This window comes from Capsicum annuum, unplaced genomic scaffold, assembly GCF_002878395.1.
Source record: "Capsicum annuum cultivar UCD-10X-F1 unplaced genomic scaffold, UCD10Xv1.1 ctg4211, whole genome shotgun sequence".
NCBI classification, from domain to species: domain Eukaryota; kingdom Viridiplantae; phylum Streptophyta; class Magnoliopsida; order Solanales; family Solanaceae; genus Capsicum; species Capsicum annuum.
In genome coordinates this window covers 30537-48119 of record NW_025849492.1, presented here as the reverse complement: position 1 = coordinate 48119, position 17583 = coordinate 30537, and the positions used below count along the sequence as shown (strand labels likewise).

Here is a 17583-nt window from a genome sequence, read left to right as displayed (position 1 = left end):
TTTTTTTTTTAAGCCAAATAATTTTTTCCAATTTTTTTGGTGTTAGCCCTCCTTATTGAACCTAGTAGAGCAACATGATTCATTTGTTCAAGAACATCTATTATTATTTTCTAAGTCAACCTGAACTAGGACTTAGAAATCCAAAAAAAATAACCAATTAGGAACTAAAAGGGAGATCATATCCTTTTTCATTTCTCAGAAAACTTATGCTGCATATGATTGATGATCAAGCTTGGCAAATCCATGGTACATAGCTAATATTTTAGTTGAGAGAGAAGAAGGAATTTCTAGTGTAGGATTAACATATTTGTGCACCACAATTTGGAGAGAATCAAAGAAAGTTTGGTCAACTAATTCATCAGCTTTATAAGAAAAATAGAGAATGAAGTGTGAGGAATTGAATAGTTATACTCAACTGTTTCAACTTAGACAACCTATACTTATGTTAGTGAAGAACATACCTGCTTAAGAAGAAGTTTGTGGTCACAATTGCTTGCTTGTACCTATTTTACTGCATAATCTGATACAAAATTAGGTTAGAAAAGTCAAAAATCTAGAATTGGGACACACAACTAAATGTGCAAGACTGAATAGGATAACTTTTTAGCTAATAAGATTAAAAAGAAAAACGATTATTCTAGTCAATCATTGAGGGGAGTTCATGCAATTTTAATCATCCCCAAGTCTACTCTATTCCTTTCAAAATGCTCTCTACTTAGAGCATTTGGTGCTTCTCCAGTCAATTAAGTAACTCACATAGTCAACATTTTTATAGCCCACTAGAGTGAAATTTCTTTCCTTTCGATATCACAGTCTCAAGACATTGATTCCCATGAGATATCTCAAGATTCTTTTGACAATACCAATTTTTATGAACTACTAATAAAATTAACAGCAACTTGTATTGGTTTTATTGATGCATCCATTTCTTTATTTTTCGTTCCCCCTGTCAATATGCCCTCAATTTGTACAACAGTTGAACCAGGTGGTACAACATGTTTATGCGCATGCTCATCAGTTTCACAGTCATCCTCTTTTCTTATTTTTTTTTAAAATGTGCCTTGCTTCCACCTTACCCGAGCACTACAAATATGGTCATATTTCAAATGATCCATTCCCCCTTTAAATATGATGAATGAAAGAAACTTTATTTTCTTCTAGTCTTATTCCTTGATCAAGCTTTATTTATGCTCAAATTTTGCTTTCCTCCTTTCACTCTCACCTGCAAAACAAATTAGGGGTTAACTTTAGCCACCCAGACAAGCTTGGGTCCTTTCTTATGAGTAAATGGATGAATCATCTTTCTTCTAGACCATGCATGCAACAGTTTACTTGAAATATTTCTCTGACTAGTTTTAGTTATCCTTTTCTTGGTCTGAGATAGTTTATTTGCCAGATTTAGATTGCTGGATCTACTTTTGGCAGCAACTGGACATTCAGTGGTTGGATGTCTAAGGTTTCCACAGGTATAGCACAAGTCTTGATAAACATCAAGACTTTTATGGAAACCCAACCCATCTTTTTCACTGTTGTATCTTTCACTCAATTTATGAACAATTCTTGAGGAATTTGTCCTCCTGTTTTCTCTTTCAAGGTAAAGTTTTAGTTTAGAGACTTCTTGACTAAGTTTATTCACCATTTTTGTTGCATTATTGCATTCTTCTTTGTACTTGACCAATTAAACTTCAACTTTTTCTTATTCTTTACTCTTGGTTTTTTTTCTTTTTTCAGAGAGTGTCAATTTTAGAACTTCAAACTTAAGATCATTATTTGAAGAATCAACTTGCTCAACCTATTTTTTTAGAGAGCAGTTTTCCTATTCAACAGTGTTCTTGCAAGTTTCTATATCAATAATATCAAATTTGATTCTTGCAAGACTGTTGAATAGCTCATCCCTATCAGAAGTTGATTCTTGGAAGTCATCAATTAGTGCCCTCATCAGGGAAATAAGTTTTATTTTAGAAATAATATTGATGTGAGACACACGTACAATTCGCGTATCCTAATCTAGTATAAATATAAACGAATGTAAGTGCTACAAGTGACACATGCATATCTCACTCATGCATGTGGGACACGTATTTTCCATGCAAGTATCATTAATTTATGAAGGACAAATGTTAGACGTGCACTCAGCACTTAAGATGAAGGAGAATGAAACATTGGATGAGATGATGACAAGGCTTACTGGAATAACAAATTAGCTGACCTATTTAGGAAAAGCTATAGCTGAAAAAGAATAAGTCGAGAAGGTACTGAGGGTATTACAAAAATCAAAGTGGAATGTTAAGGTGACTGCAATCAGGGAATCAAATAAGGATCTTGTAGGCATGACCCTGGATGAATTAGTGGGGAATTTAAGTACTTATGAAATGGAAATTAGTGGAACTAAAATGGTAGCAGCTTGGGGATTTGACTTAGGTGATGATGAAGTTGATGAAGCAGTACTCAGGCTCTTAGAGATTCAGACTTGGAGGAACAAGATGATGCTTCTGAGGTAAGTATACTTGAACTTAAAGAAAAGTAAGTGTTTGAATTAAATTCAAATTGTTATATTCCCCCAATAGCTTGAGTATATCAGAATTAGGCTTTCTTATTCATTCTTGTCTTAAAGCAATCTTGTATGCATCTATTAGTGAAACTAGAAATCTGCTTTCCTATGCGTGGACCAGCTCATGTAACATATTTCATTCATGTGTCAGTTTGTCAATCATCAAAACTACATAGTACCCAACAAATTCCCTCTTTTTGATGATGACAAATCTCTTTTCTTGTATATTCAACCATCTTAACCTGTACGCACTAAAGTATAAAACACTAGAATGAAACAAGTTAGTCAATGGGTTATAAAAATTGCACAACCCTATTATCTTCCCCCTTTTGGCATCATCAAAAAACCATTTCAATCTAATAATATACTAGCCAAAGTGATTTTTTATGCTATCCATGGTCACTGGGGCTATCACCAAAATAAACAGACAAAGACTCTAGCCAACATATTAATCTATTTAAGCGAGAAAATATGAGTCAATTTAGCAAAGATAACCATTCCATTTAACGGATAGACCACGTTCCACATTAACCTAAGCAAGGACTGAACAAAGCAAAACAACTGAGTATTAATTAAAAACATATTGTATAAAAGTGGGACATGGATAAGGATACAAATAGTGAAGAGAGAAGAGGAACAGGTGATATTAACTGTGTCAATTGACGAATGACTTCAACATTTTCATCCCTCACTTAATCAAGGTTAATCTTCAAAGTCATGATCCAAGCCTGAAGGACTACTTATTCCACTTCATGACTGTCTTGTGCAGCTTCAAGCTCAGATTTTTTTCTTCTTAGCCAAATTATTTTTTTCAATTTTTTTGGTGTTAGCCCTCCTTACTGAAACTCGTAGAGTAACATGATTCATATGTGCAAGAACATCTATTGTTATTTTCTAAGTCAACATGAACTAGGAATGAGAAATCCAAAAAAAATAACCAATTAGGAACTAAAAGGCAGATCATATCCCTTTTCATTTCTCAGAAAACTTATGTTGTATGTGATTGATGATCAAGCTTGACAAATCCAAGGTACACAACTGATATTTGGTTAAGAGAGAAGAAGGAATTTCTGGTGTAGGATTAACATATTTGTGCACAACAATTTAGAGAGAATAAAAGAAAGTTCGGTCAACCAATTCGTCAGCTTTATAAGATAAGGGGAGAATGAAGTGTGAGGAATTGAACAAGTATGCTCAACTGTTTTGACTTAGACAGCCTTTACTTATATTAGTGAAGAACATACCTACTAAGAAGTACTTTGTGGTCACAATTGCTTGCTTGTACCTATTTTTCTGCACAATCTAATACAAAATTAGGTTAGAAAAGTCAAAAATCTAGAATTGGGACACACAACTAAATGTGCAAGACTGAATAGAATAACTTTTTAGCTAATAAGATTAAAAAGAAAAATGATTATTCTAGTCAATCATTGAGAGGAGTTCATGAAAATTTAATCATCCCCAAGTCTAACCTATTCCTTTCAAAATGCTCTCTACTTAGTGCCTTTGGTGCTTCTCCAGTCAATTAAGTAACCCAGATAGTTAAAATTTTTATAGTCCCCAAGAGTGAAATTGATTTTCTTTGGATATCATAGTCTCAAGTCATTGATTCCCATGAGTTATCTCAAGATTCTTTTGACAACACCAATTTTTATGAGCTACTAACAAAATTACCAGCAACTTGTGTTGGTTTTATTGATGCATCCATTTCTTTATTTGTTTTCCCCCTTGTCAATATGCCCTCAATATGTACAACAGTTGAACCAGGTGGTACAACAAGTTCCTATGCATGTTCATCAGTTTCACAATCATCCTCTTTTCTCACTTCATTTTTTTTAAAAAAAAAAATGTCCCTTGCTCCCCCCTTACACGAGCACTACAAATCTAGCCATCTTTCAAATGATCCATTCCCCCTTTAAATATAGTGAGTGAAAGAAACTTTATTTTCTTCTAGTCTTATTCCTTGAGCAAGCTTTATTTATGCACAAATTTTGCTTGACTCCTTTCACTCTCTCCTGCAAAACAAATTAGGGGTTAACTTTAGGCACCCAGACAAGTTTGGGTCTTTTCTTATGAGTAAATGGATGAATCAGATTTCTTCTAGCCCATGCAGGCAATAGGTTAGGTTACGTGACCCGTTTCTCTGACCAGTTTTAGTTATCCTCTTCTTGGTCTGAGATAGTTTATTTTCCAGATTTAGACTTCTAGATCTGCTTTTAGCAGTAACTGGACATTCAGTGGTTGGATTTCCAAGGTTTCCAAGGATATAGCACAAGTTTTGATAAACATCAAGACTTTTGTAAAAAACCAACCCAGCTTTTTCACTGTGATATTTTTCACTCAATTTATTAAAATTCTTGAGGAATTTTTCCACTTGTTTGCTCTTTCAAGGTCAAGTTTTAGTTTAGAGACTTCTTGACTCAGTTTATTCACCATTTCTGTTGCATTATTGGACTCTTCTTTATACTTGACCAATTCAAGTTCAACTTTTTCTTGTTCATTACTCTTTGTGGTTTTTTTTTCGGAGAGTGTCAATTTTAGAATTTTAGACTTAAGATCATTATTCGAAGAATCAAGTTGCTCAACCTATTTCTTGAGAGAGCAGTTTTCCTATTCAACAGTGTTCTTGCAAACTTCTAAATCATTAAAATCAAATTTTATTCTTGCAAGACTGTTGAATAGCTCATCCCTATCAGAAGTTGATTCTTGGAAGTCATCAATTAGTGCACTTATCAAGGAAATAAGTTTGGTTTTAAAAAACAAATGCAACTTTTTTTTAAGTTCAAGTATACTTACCTCAGAGGCATCATCTTCTTCCTCCAAGTCTGAATATCCAAGAGCCATGAGTGCTGCTTCATCAAATTCATCCTCATCTAAGTCAAATATCGAAGCTGCTACCATTTTAGTTCCGTCAATTTTCATGTCATAAGTTCATAAATTCTCCACTAATTCATCCAGGGTCATGCCTGCAAGATCCTTATTTACTTCCCTTATTGCAGTCACCTTAACATTCCACTTTGATTTTGGTAATACCCTCAGTACCTTATTTATTTGTTCTTTATCAGATATAACTTTTACTAAAGAAGTTAGCTCATTTGTTAAGGCAGTAATCCTTATCATCATCTCATACAAGGTTTCATTGTCCTTCATCTTAAATGCCTCATACTAAATGAAGAGAAGAGAAATTCTGAATTTTCTTACTTGAGATGTGCCTTCATAAGCATTTACTAGAGTATCCCAAATTTTATTAGCAGTGGTGCATGTTGAGACCCTGTTGTATTTAGCAGGTCCTAATCCACAGAACAAAATATTTTTGGCCTTAGCATTTTTCTTTAATGCCAACAAGTCATCAGGAGTGAATTCACTTCTTACTTTCTTGACCTGTTTCAATATTCTAACTTCATTGGAATAGTAGGACAATTAGTGATCCTATCCCATAACTCGTAGTCTTCACCTTGAATGAATGTTTCCATCCTAGCTTTCTGCCAAATAAAGTGAGAACCATCAACGACTGGAGGTCTAATAGTAGATTGACCTTCACTGTTACCAGTAGGTGGTGCGAAATTTATCACATTGATCTTTGTCTGAGGTTCTAGCCCTTTTTAAGACAACCTGGCTCTGATACCACTTGTTAAGAATTCGTGCCCTACTGATTATCTTATTTTTGGCTAACTGCTGCTTATTGATTGAACGGGTGGCGTTTTCTACTAACATGTTCGAAGGAAGAAGTAAAACAGAAAGTGAAGAACACAATGAGTTTTACTTGGAAAACACCCGGCTCAAAAAGGTGTAAAAAACCACGACCTGTGCCTCTACAAGATTTAACTCCAACTTCACTAAATAACTCTGAGCCTCAACAACGACTGATTACAAAACTCTTGTAACCAACAAATAGAAATTATAAACTCTAATCCCTATAACTCAACAACTAGGAATTATAAACTGTAATCTATATAACACAACAACTAGGAATTATAAACTCTAGTTTGTAACTACACACACACCTCCGAAGGTATGCTTTCCCAAGGTCTCTGAGTTTTCCCAAACTCAAAGACTAGATCCTAATTCAGTTTAAAACACACTGAAACTAAAATTACATCAATAGTTCAAACACAATGACCAACTCTAAAAATCAATGCTAAAACTCTTGTCTGGATTCTATACTGAGGACCAGGTTCTTCAACGTGTTTCTTCAGTGATTGAGTAGCACTTTGTAAAGTTAATCTATCGATTGTGCCTTTTTCTTTTTAAGTGCGTGTTATATTCTGACTGTTGCATCTTCTATTTAAGCACAGCTCTCCAAAGAGTCATTCTTTATTTTAAACTCCTCCTCTAGTCAAACCTATCATTACATAGAGTTCTACTTCAAGTGAGACTCTTTCTTTAATTCCAACTCTTGTCTCCTTAGTGTTGTAGTAAAACTCCAACTATTTTAAATCAGTACATGCTTATTTATCAGAATCTTTCTCCTCCCACAAATAAGAATCTTCAAGATATACTCAGAATTGAATCTCCTTCTTCACGTAGGACTCCTTTTTCAACTCAAATTGCTTTCCCTTATCATTAAGTGTTTGAATCAAATTCAACTTGTTATATTCCCCACATGATCAGTAGCTTAAGTATATCAGAATTAGACTTGCTTATTCGTTCTTGTCTTTAAGCAATCTTGTCTGCATCTATCAGTGAAACTGGAAATCTGCTTTCCTATGCGTGGACCAGCTCAAGTAACATATTTCATTCATGTGTCAGTTTGTTAATCATCAAAACTACATAGTACCCAACAACATAACTAATCCTAATTTGTATCGATTAGAGCATCTCCAGGGTTGGTAATCCCTCCCAAGAAATTATTCACAGTCACTACACGATTTTAAATAACGGAACAATAATGAATGATCCTAAACATACATTTAGTTTTTAAATTTGCAGTGTATATTTCAAAAACATTTTATAAAAATTATAATAGTTTCATTGATTTTATTTAGAATCAAAATCAACATATTTTCTTGAACATTTGACAAAACTATTAAATATTTTTTGAAATATACTTTTATCACAATTCTTAAAAAAAATAAAACCTAAGATTCCATGGAGCATAGTCTTTGTTTTTAGGAAGACTCTGATGACTACAATTTTGTTATATCCATTGTTATCTTCTCTCCTTATCCGTCAAATTTGGTTTACTCGATAACAATGCATGGCCATCTTTTATGTAGTCCATCATTCTTGTAAAATTGAGATAGGGAATTTGAATTTTCATTCTTTTGAAGACGTTTTCCAGTACCGTTATCTTGGATGAATACGGTGTGAAATACGCGTCTGTTTTTATTGGCTTTGTTTCACCATCACATGCCTTTTCAAAATTTCATAACCCTCCACTGTGGAAGTACATAACACTACAAAAAACGTGTTAAATTGCGGAGGTTATTTTAACCTCCGTAAATTTATATAAAGTGCGGGGGTTAAAAATTTACCGCTAAAATTTATCAATTTGCGAGAGTTTAAATCTCCGTTATAAATTATGGGGGTTTTAACTCCCCACAATCAATTGAAAAAATAACGCTTTATCCACTAAAAAATTTCCTCTTTTTTTTTACTTGGCCAAAAATTTTCCTCACTTTTTAATTCACAACTTTCATTCCCTGCAAATCTCCCTCTCTCTCATTTCCCCCAAATCAGTCTCTCTCCCCCCCCCCCCCCCAAAAAAAATAAAAATTGACTCCATTTCCCCAAATTGACTACGTCGGCCGGCCATTGCAATTGAGGTCATCATATCTAGCATTATGGAGAGCATACAGATAGCAGAGCAATTAGAGCTTAGGCCAGACTTCATATTTTGATCTGTTAAGTTTTGGTGGCCATTTTGGTTCATCATGACCATCTCACATGCCATTTCCCTTTAGGGGTTCTTTGGGTGTAGTGAGTTGGTGCACTTTATTACATATTTCTCCATGATTAGGTAGGATTGGCAGTAGGGTTAGCTGGTATAGGCTCAATTATTATAGTCTATAGGTGGTGTTAGGGTATTAGGATTCTTGCATTAGATTTCAGTGAAGCTATGCAATTGCTGCATCCTATTACTTTAACATGTCCCACAAAATATGTTAAAACGTATGATTATGATGAGGGAATCCTAATCAGTCGTCTCAGGATGTGATAGAATGAATGAGAATTCAGACTTTAATTTGAGTTTGGTTATTGAATGTAATGGTTTGCCTAGCGGGTTGTGGCTCGTTTGATGCCAGTCCTAGCTTCAGAATTCGGGGTCGTGACATGATCCCCACCATAGTCATTAGGTCAATAGTATATATATAACTTAACCCTATCAATAAACTGTAAGATAGCATCATCTGTATTCACAGCTAACAATCTCCACAAGTCTAAATCAACTTATAATATGAATATTATGTAGACGCACATGTTTTCAAAATTGATTACGAAGACTAACGTTGCCAATTTATAATTTTCCTAGTAGGGTAGAGGACGTGGATTCATATATAGTTATCACAGGTACTATCTTAGCCTGTCATCATCTAAATTTGGTAATATTTGATCTCGTATCTACCAATTCAGTAATGTTTACCTATTTTCTAATTAAATGCTCTTACCGTTATGCATCCATGGTTGAAGTACCCAACCATAATTGGCGAAATCATATTAACTATTGAAATCTTGATAAAAATTACAGGATAGTCGATTAGAAATGTCATGAACGCCTGCACTTCAAGGGATTCCCTTAAAGTCAGGGAACATGTAATAGGGTGTATTTACAATATCATATTGATCATGGGCTGGCTCAAAAGCAATTTTCGCGAATCTAAGCAATTGCTAGTTCTTTTTCTTTTCCTAGTTCAGTTTTGCAGGAAAAAAACTGAAATAATCATCTTACTGTTCCAAATTTCTCTACCCCACAGCTTGAAACATCACATTTTTTTTTCTTTTGACCTTGGTGCAAAGACAAAAATAAGTAGATCATTTTAAAATATTCTTTACCTATTAGAGATCCAATTCTTGAAACGGCTTCTGTACCTCCATGTGGTAGGGGTAAGGTCTGCATACGCTCTACCCTCCCCATACTCCACTTTGTGGGATTTCACTGGGTCAATTGTCTATCTATTTGATCTCGGATCTACCTATTCATAAATATCACAGGTTGAATTTGTTATGTTAAACTTATGATGAACCTATGTATATATCTAATACTGTAGGTATTTCTTTAGTAGTAGATTAAGTGTATTGATCTAGTGGTCTAAATATATTAGGGCATGATACTGGGGTAGATCTTTTCATCATAGATATCGCAGATTTTAATGTGATTTAGGGTATAGAATGTAAGATTATCACTTGTTGATTATCTCGTGTGTAATGGTATTCTATTTGCAAAATGTATTTACATTTGTTTATCATGTGGGGAGGAGTTTGAGAATATTGAAGATTTTGCTTCTAGACTACAAGTTGTGAGTTGGAACTATTGCAAACTACATACGGTAAATCGCCCACTAGCTCCTATGCTGATATTTTTATTCAAATGATAGGACTGTAGGTATTTTATGCATTCAAAAGTGAGATATAATATTGTATACTGAAAAGCGTAGGATACTATCAGTTGTAGTTTTATTTTATAAGTGGATGGTTTCTGCTCACCTGTTTTCCCTGCTGCAAAATTTGTTATACTCAAGCATACTAGTTGACTTCGAAATTTATTGAAAATCAAGGTTCTGCCATAATTCATGTTATTCTTTGATTATGACCAATATGAAATGCTTTTCAGAGATAATCAATGTTGCTTTTATTTGTTGCAGTATTTGATGCTGAATATTTGGTAAATAGCGAAAATGGCATAGTTACTGAATCTTGTATCCAAGTGCTTTGTATTAGAAGAAAATGCCTTGTCGTTGGTTGTAGATTGTTGCATCCTCATCGGTGTTTAAGGGAGCTAACTATGATCATAGATCCCTTTCTTCCAGTTATTATTTGATTACTGTTACTCTGGTTCTCGTTAAAAATTAATGTTTGATTTTCATATCATTGCACTACTTTCAAATAGTTGTAGTTTTGATTGCATGCCGAATTGCATTGCTTGCTACGATGCTCATCAGTTTGTTATGAGAATTGTCACAGACTATACCATAATCTATATTTGCAGTTCTTATATTATTGTTCCCTACAAAATTTTAGTTTTTTTTTATAATTATATTATATGTTGTTCGTTAGCTTGTTGTATAAGGTTGTAGTTTTCCGATTTTATGTGGAAGGGCTTAGTCTCACAGTTCTTCTGCTTTACCCATCCTAGTTCTTGCTTCCCTAATCTATAGATATTTGAATATGAACCTAGTTATTACTGTTTTACTAACTTTGAAGTATGTTTTGAGACTGAAGGCATGAATTATGATCTTTGAGATATTGGCTGAGATCATATTGGATATCCTTCTAGTCATCCTTTTCTATATCGTGCCTTGTTAATGATAGTCAGTGATATTTTGGGCTTTCATTTATGAATTTCTTCTTTATGAAATCTTATAGGTGATATTTTACATATTCATTAAATTCTTCAATGAATAAATCTTGAAATGTCAAGAAACACACCAGAGTATTTACCAGGTTTGAATTAGTTTCTGGATTTGGCATTTACCAATGGAGCTAAAGGAGATAAAATAAAGTGCACATGTCCTATATGTTTTTTTACAAAGTGGAAATCAAAAAATGTGATGTTTCACCATTTGATGGACAAGGATTTTCCTCAATATTACGTCACATGGGTTATGCATAGAGAAATGAATGTTTTTCCTAATTTCAGAAACATAGAGGTCGCTTAAGATGCACCACCTTTTAAAAATCTGTTGAATTATTGATTAATGAAGCATTCAAGGGTTTAAAGCATGAGGCTGTTGATGCAGGCCCATCACAAGAAGAAGAAACTTTACATGATTTTTCTGGTTCAAATAATAAAGATTATTTTGAATTCCTTAAAGACGGAAGTAAAGATTTGTATGAAGGATCCAAGTACTCAAAGTTGGAATTTTTGTAATAAGGGAATGACAATGCTGCTAAATCTACTTTGGGATGCATTTAAATTTGCAAAGATCCCTATATCTTTTTATGAGGCTAAGAAAACCATCAACAAGTTGTGTCTTTATTATATCAAGATAGATGCTTCCCCAAAGTATTGTATATTGTACTGGGAAGATGATGTTAATGCAGAATCATTCAAGTACTGTCACACTTCTAGATGGAAGCCTGTGAAGGATAGCAATCTAGATCATGCTCCTAGTACAAGTAAGAAACAAAAGAAGAAACAAAACAAGAAGTAAAAAAAGCCAGCAGAAGTTTGGTGATACTTTCCATTAAAACGAAGATTACAAAGATTGTTTATGTGCTCTAAAATTGCAGAGCATATGAAATGGCATGTGGAGGATGATAACAAAGATGGAATCTGAAGGAACCCTCGATATAGTGAAGTATGGAAAAGGCTTGATACAAATTATCCTGAATTTTCTTATGATCCTTGAAATGTTCGATTAGGAATAGCTGGTGATGGTTTCAATCCTTTTGGATCGATAAATACTAACTACAACACTTGGCCTGTGGTTTTGTTTCCATACAATCTTCCTCCTTGGTTGTGTATGAAGCAGCCAAATTTTTATCCTCTCAATGATCATTCAGGTTCACGTACAGAGGTAATAACATAGATGTATATCTACAACCACTTATTAAGGAGTTGAATGAGTTGTGGAGGGAAGGTGTGGATACTTCTGATTCATCAATGAATGAAATGATCAAAATATGAGCAACACTTATGTGGACAGTTAGCAATTTTCCTGGACTTCATATCTTATATGGTTAGAACACACATATTGGTCTTGCATGTCCTTCATGTAATTTTGATACAGAGCCTTGTCGATTTAGTTATAGTAGAAAGTGGTGTTTTATTGGCCACCGCCAATTCTTGACAAGAAATGATAAATTTAGACTGATGAGACATCGTTATGATGAAAATGTGGAAGAGAGAGCCCCTCCAAAAACGTTATCTGGGTCAAAATTTTATAGTAGCTGAAACATATCAATGTCATATTTGGAAGATAATCAGAGTTGCAGAAAAGAAATAGGAAAAAGAATGTTCAAAAAAATGCAACACAACAATGGAAGAACAAAAGCATATTCTTTGATTTTCCATATTAGGGAGTTTAATCTGTTGCCCGATAATTTAGATCCAACGCATATTAGAAAGAATGTGTTTGACAATGTTATGTACACTTTGTTAAATGATAAAGAAAAGTCAAAGGATCATGCTAAGGCTTGAAGAGATCAACAATATATGGGCATAAGGCGTGATCTTTGGGTCGACGAGAATGATGACTGTAAACTTGTTGCATTTGTAAATCCATGAATAAGAAATTGGCCTTCCTCAAGACTTTAAAGAATATTTTAGTGCCGGATGGTTATTCAAGAATATATCTCATCGTATTGATTTGGATTAAAAAAAAGTGGACTAAAAATCTATGATTATCGCATTATTATGCAACAGTTTTTACCCATTGCAATTCGCAATGTGCTTCCAAGACAGGTTGTTGCAACTTTGGTTGAGTTTTCTTCATTTTTCAAGCAGTTTTGATTGAAAAATTTAAGTCTTGCAGACTTAAACAAGCTACAAAATTGAATTGTGGAAACTCTTTTCCATTTAGAGATTTTGTTTCCTTCATTATTTTATACTGTAATGATTCATCTAACTGTTCATCTAGTTGATGAGGTAAAAAAAAAGGTGGCTCGGTACATTATTGCTGGATATATTCCGTTGAAAGGTAAGATATTCGTTATTCAAAATCATTTTAGTTGATTTTGCAGTAGTATTTCAACTTAAATGCTTCGTCTTACACATTAATATTTATGGGTATAGATAGTTGGCCATTTTAAGTCCCTTGTAGGGAACAAATCATAAGAACAAGGTTACATAGCTGAAGGTTACATAGTGGAAGAAGCTCTTACTCTTTATTCTGGTTATTTTGAGGAAATTGAGTAAAGGTTAAATTGACCTAAACATGTAAATGATGAACCAAGACAAAATGAGGCTTCTGAAAAGTCAAGTATGTTCCCTCAACATGGTAAGCATGTTGGAGACTTCATAAAAGAATCATTGACTCATTTGGAGTAAAAACAAGCTCATCGATATGTGTTACTTAATTGTGTGGCCGTGAATCCATTTATTGAGTAAGAAATATACATTGATTCGATTTGTGCAATATGTTTTTAGAAATTTAATTAAAATTGCTAATTATAATGCCTTATAGTGAATTTAGAGATTACATCAAAAGAAGTACAAGAGGCCAAAGAGTTTCAACAGAGGAAGAGAGAAGATTTAGTAAAGAGTTCACTGATTGGTTTCCTAAGAGAGTGAGTGAATGATATTAGAATTTTTTTAATATAACTTTCTTATATCAATTTATAATTTTTGATATAAGTGCTTTATATGTTTAGATTACGAATCCGGATATAACAGATACCATCTCTGATAATATGAAGTTCTCAGCCTAAGGTCCAGCCCGAGATGCAAGAAGATTCAGCACTTATAACATTAATGGATTCAAATTCCGAACTTTGTCTAGAGAACAAGGATTAAACACTCAAAATAGTGTAGTTTTTCTTGTCTCTAACACTTCTTGTGTCGCATCTAGTGCAGATAGACATGCAACACTAGCAGACCTGCCATATTATAGAAAGTTGAAAGATATTATTGAGCTTAATTATTTTGGCTAATTTAGGGTTGTTCTTTTTAAATGCCAGTGGGATGACACTACTCGGAACAGAGGATTCAAAATAGATGCTTAGAAGTTTAATTGTGTCAACTTTTCCAAATTAAGTGTGGTTGTACATCTAAAACCAAGAGATTTATCTAACATGGGAGAGGTTGATGAAGAGGAAAAATATGAGAATGAGCCATACCAACAAAAATTTGAATAATTGTTTTGACGTTGATTACGAGAACGTCCAAATTACAATAGAGGGGCATATGACTGAATAGATATATCATTATTTTTTAGTTGCCTTTGGCACTTTGTTTTTCTCGCTTGATTAGTGGTTTTTTTCAAAGAATTCTTATTTTTTGGCTAAGAAAGTTATCTTTATTCTTTATATAATTCTTGATACATTTGTTTTGTTTTTCCATTCTTAGTGTTTAATCATGAAAGGATCTTCTGGTATGTTATGTGGTTTCTTATCTCAAGGCAAAAAACTAGAGAACAGGAACTGATTGGGGGTCTTGATTGTACAATTCACAAAACTTCTATGGCATCCAAGTAACGGAGTGATTTTCTCATTTTGATTAAGCAGATACATTTGTTTTGTTTCTTCATTCTTAGTTCTTAATTATGAAAGGATCTTCTGGTATGTTATGTGGTTTCTTATCTCAGGGAAAAAAACTGGAGGACAGGAACTGATTGGGGTCTTGATTGTACTGTTCATAGAAACTTCTTTGGGATCCAGGTAACGGAGTGGTTTTCTCATTTTTATTAGGAAAATACATTTATTTTGTTTCTTCATTCTTAGTGTTTAATCATGAAAAGATCTTCTGGTATGTGAATGATTGGAAAGATTGTCATGCAATATCTAACAACTGAAGAATTCAGAGAAAAAAATGAGAAAATTATATAACAATTCTATACCTTAAGAGTAAACCTGTATGCTGCTTATACCTTAACTATATTGCTTGCTACATTAATATTTAGTACTTTTAAGTTTGGTTTGAAGCTCTAAAAGCTTCTGTATTTTGCACTGTATTCAACATATTTGTTTGTAGTATTTACTTTAGACTTATAGTGTTGTTGTTGTGCATTTTATTTTATTTTGGGATCTCTACTCTTGTTGGTTAAAATGTTATTTGGACATTAGGAGAATTCTATTACATTCATCTTAGCCAAATATTTGTTGTTGGTTACTACTTGATTATGCAGCTTTAATATGAAGTGATTTATTGCGGAAAAATTTAGTGCGTAATTTTTGTTCTTCCCAATTAGATTAAGAAATGTGTTACTGCTTGCTCCTAGTTGACACTTTTATCAAGAAAGAAACTAACTGCAGAAAGAATTAAGATAATCAAGGCCCCATATTTTATTACCTAAGAAGCATCAAACAAGCCATGTACTACTATCGGTCATACAATTGTTTTTTAATTGTCTTTCTTTTTTTCTATGCCCGTGGGCCACCTAATATTTTGGATCATCATGCTAATCCGGCTCCGCAGATGTAGGTGGGATTTGCCGTACTGCGTCATCAAAGCGACTCCTCATGACAAGAGAGAAAGAAATTACTGGAAAACATACAAAAGCCCACGAAAATATTCTGCTAATCTGATATATACATTTGTAATAGCCAAGCAAGTTTCACAATTTCCTACTCCAAACGATGCGTCAAGCTTGGGTATCTCAACATCTCTTTTAACAGAAAATTATCATTTCCATTAAGCCTATGGAGCGTCAGGATTAGGAACAACATCTATTTTCCAATTCCATTTGCCAAGGGGATTAATCACCTACCAAGGTTCACGGTGTATGCTCTATGGTAAACAGGGACATTCCTGTCTGTGAAACAACTCTGACAAATGCCATGTTTGCAGTTATAGTAGGAGCATGCCACTAATCTCCGGTCCCAAAAGTCACCTTGTTTTTTTAAGAAAGTTTTCTGTTTGTTGGGAGTCTTGTAAGCCGTTCTGAGGGGCAATCAGGCACCTCGGTTTAAGGTTCTGTGAGTGCTATAAACTTTCCTTTAGCTTCTTTTGCTGGAGGGGCCTGGAAAGGCATGAATGTCTTCCCACCCATGTATGGCCTTAGAACTTCAGGAATCTCAACTCCATCCTTCCTCTGGTAGTTCTCAAGTATACAACACATTGTCCTTTCTGTCGTAGTTCTTATTTCCTTTCTAGTATTCTTGCAGTTAAAATTAACTAGTAACAGTAACGTGAAGACATTCATTTTTGTAAAATGATTTTGGTATGAAAAGGCAGATAGGAAATTTGGAATAAGTCAGTACATTAACGGTTACAGATTCCTCCCAGAATTATAACTTTTCTTGGTTCCTTGTGATCAATTTGATTAAAAGGGAAATAAACACAAGTTTATCAAATAGTGCCAGATATAACTGTACTCAAAAGCCAAATATTGTAACGGTTGCATATAATTATTTGATTAATGTGCTTAAGTGAAGTATACTGTAGTTGTGTTATAGTGTTACTACTGTGAGGTGTAACTTCCCAGATGTCATCTTACTAAACACTACATTGTTTACTGCAGATATGCCAAGGTTCAAGTGGTTGCAGAAAAAGCAAAAACTAGGTCCGTTGGTATCTGCATTACAAGGTACTGAATCAACACCTTCTTTTTTGGACAAAACAAACCTGTCTCCGCCAATTCAACATGTACCACAACCATCTCGACCAGTTTATTCAACATCCCATCCAGCTTTTATAGATCAGCACACTCCACATTCGGATCCGACTGTTTTCCCTGAATCACAACCATCTCCAACAGATCACTTGACATTATGTCCATCTCTGATTGGTCAGGACTCATCACAGCCATCTCCTATTGGTCGGGACTCATCACATCCATCACCGGTTCGTCGGGACTCATCACAACCATCTCCTGTTCGTCGGGACTCATCACAGCTATCACTTGTTGGTCGAAACTCATCACAGCCATCTCCTATTTGTCGGGACTCATCACATTCATATTCGGTTGGTCCGAACTCATCACAGCCATCTCGATCAATTCACTCTACATCACATCTAGGTATGACAAATCAAGACTCATCATAGTCATCTCGATCAGTTCATTCTACATCACATTCGACTCCAACAAATCAGGACTTATCAAAACTAGCTCCAATAGATGAGGATGCATCCCAAAAACATTCTAGAGATGAATTGAATATGCATTGGGTCATAGATGTAATAAATAAATACTTCAGACTATCAATACATACTACATAGACCTTTCTAAGCCAATGTAATGTCTCTCATAGCTTTACCCAATCTATTTACTTAC

The 17583-nt window shown here is 34.2% G+C and overlaps 1 long non-coding RNA gene across 1 annotated transcript; it reads left to right on the top strand.

Annotated features, from left to right (window-relative positions):
* Positions 1 to 13239: 13239 nt before the first annotated feature.
* On the top strand, positions 13240 to 17363 carry LOC107873621. Its single transcript, XR_007049931.1, has 3 exons — positions 13240 to 15028; positions 16831 to 16896; positions 17103 to 17363. It is a non-coding gene; the product is annotated as an uncharacterized LOC107873621 (long non-coding RNA).
* The last annotated feature ends 220 nt before the right edge of the window (positions 17364 to 17583 follow it).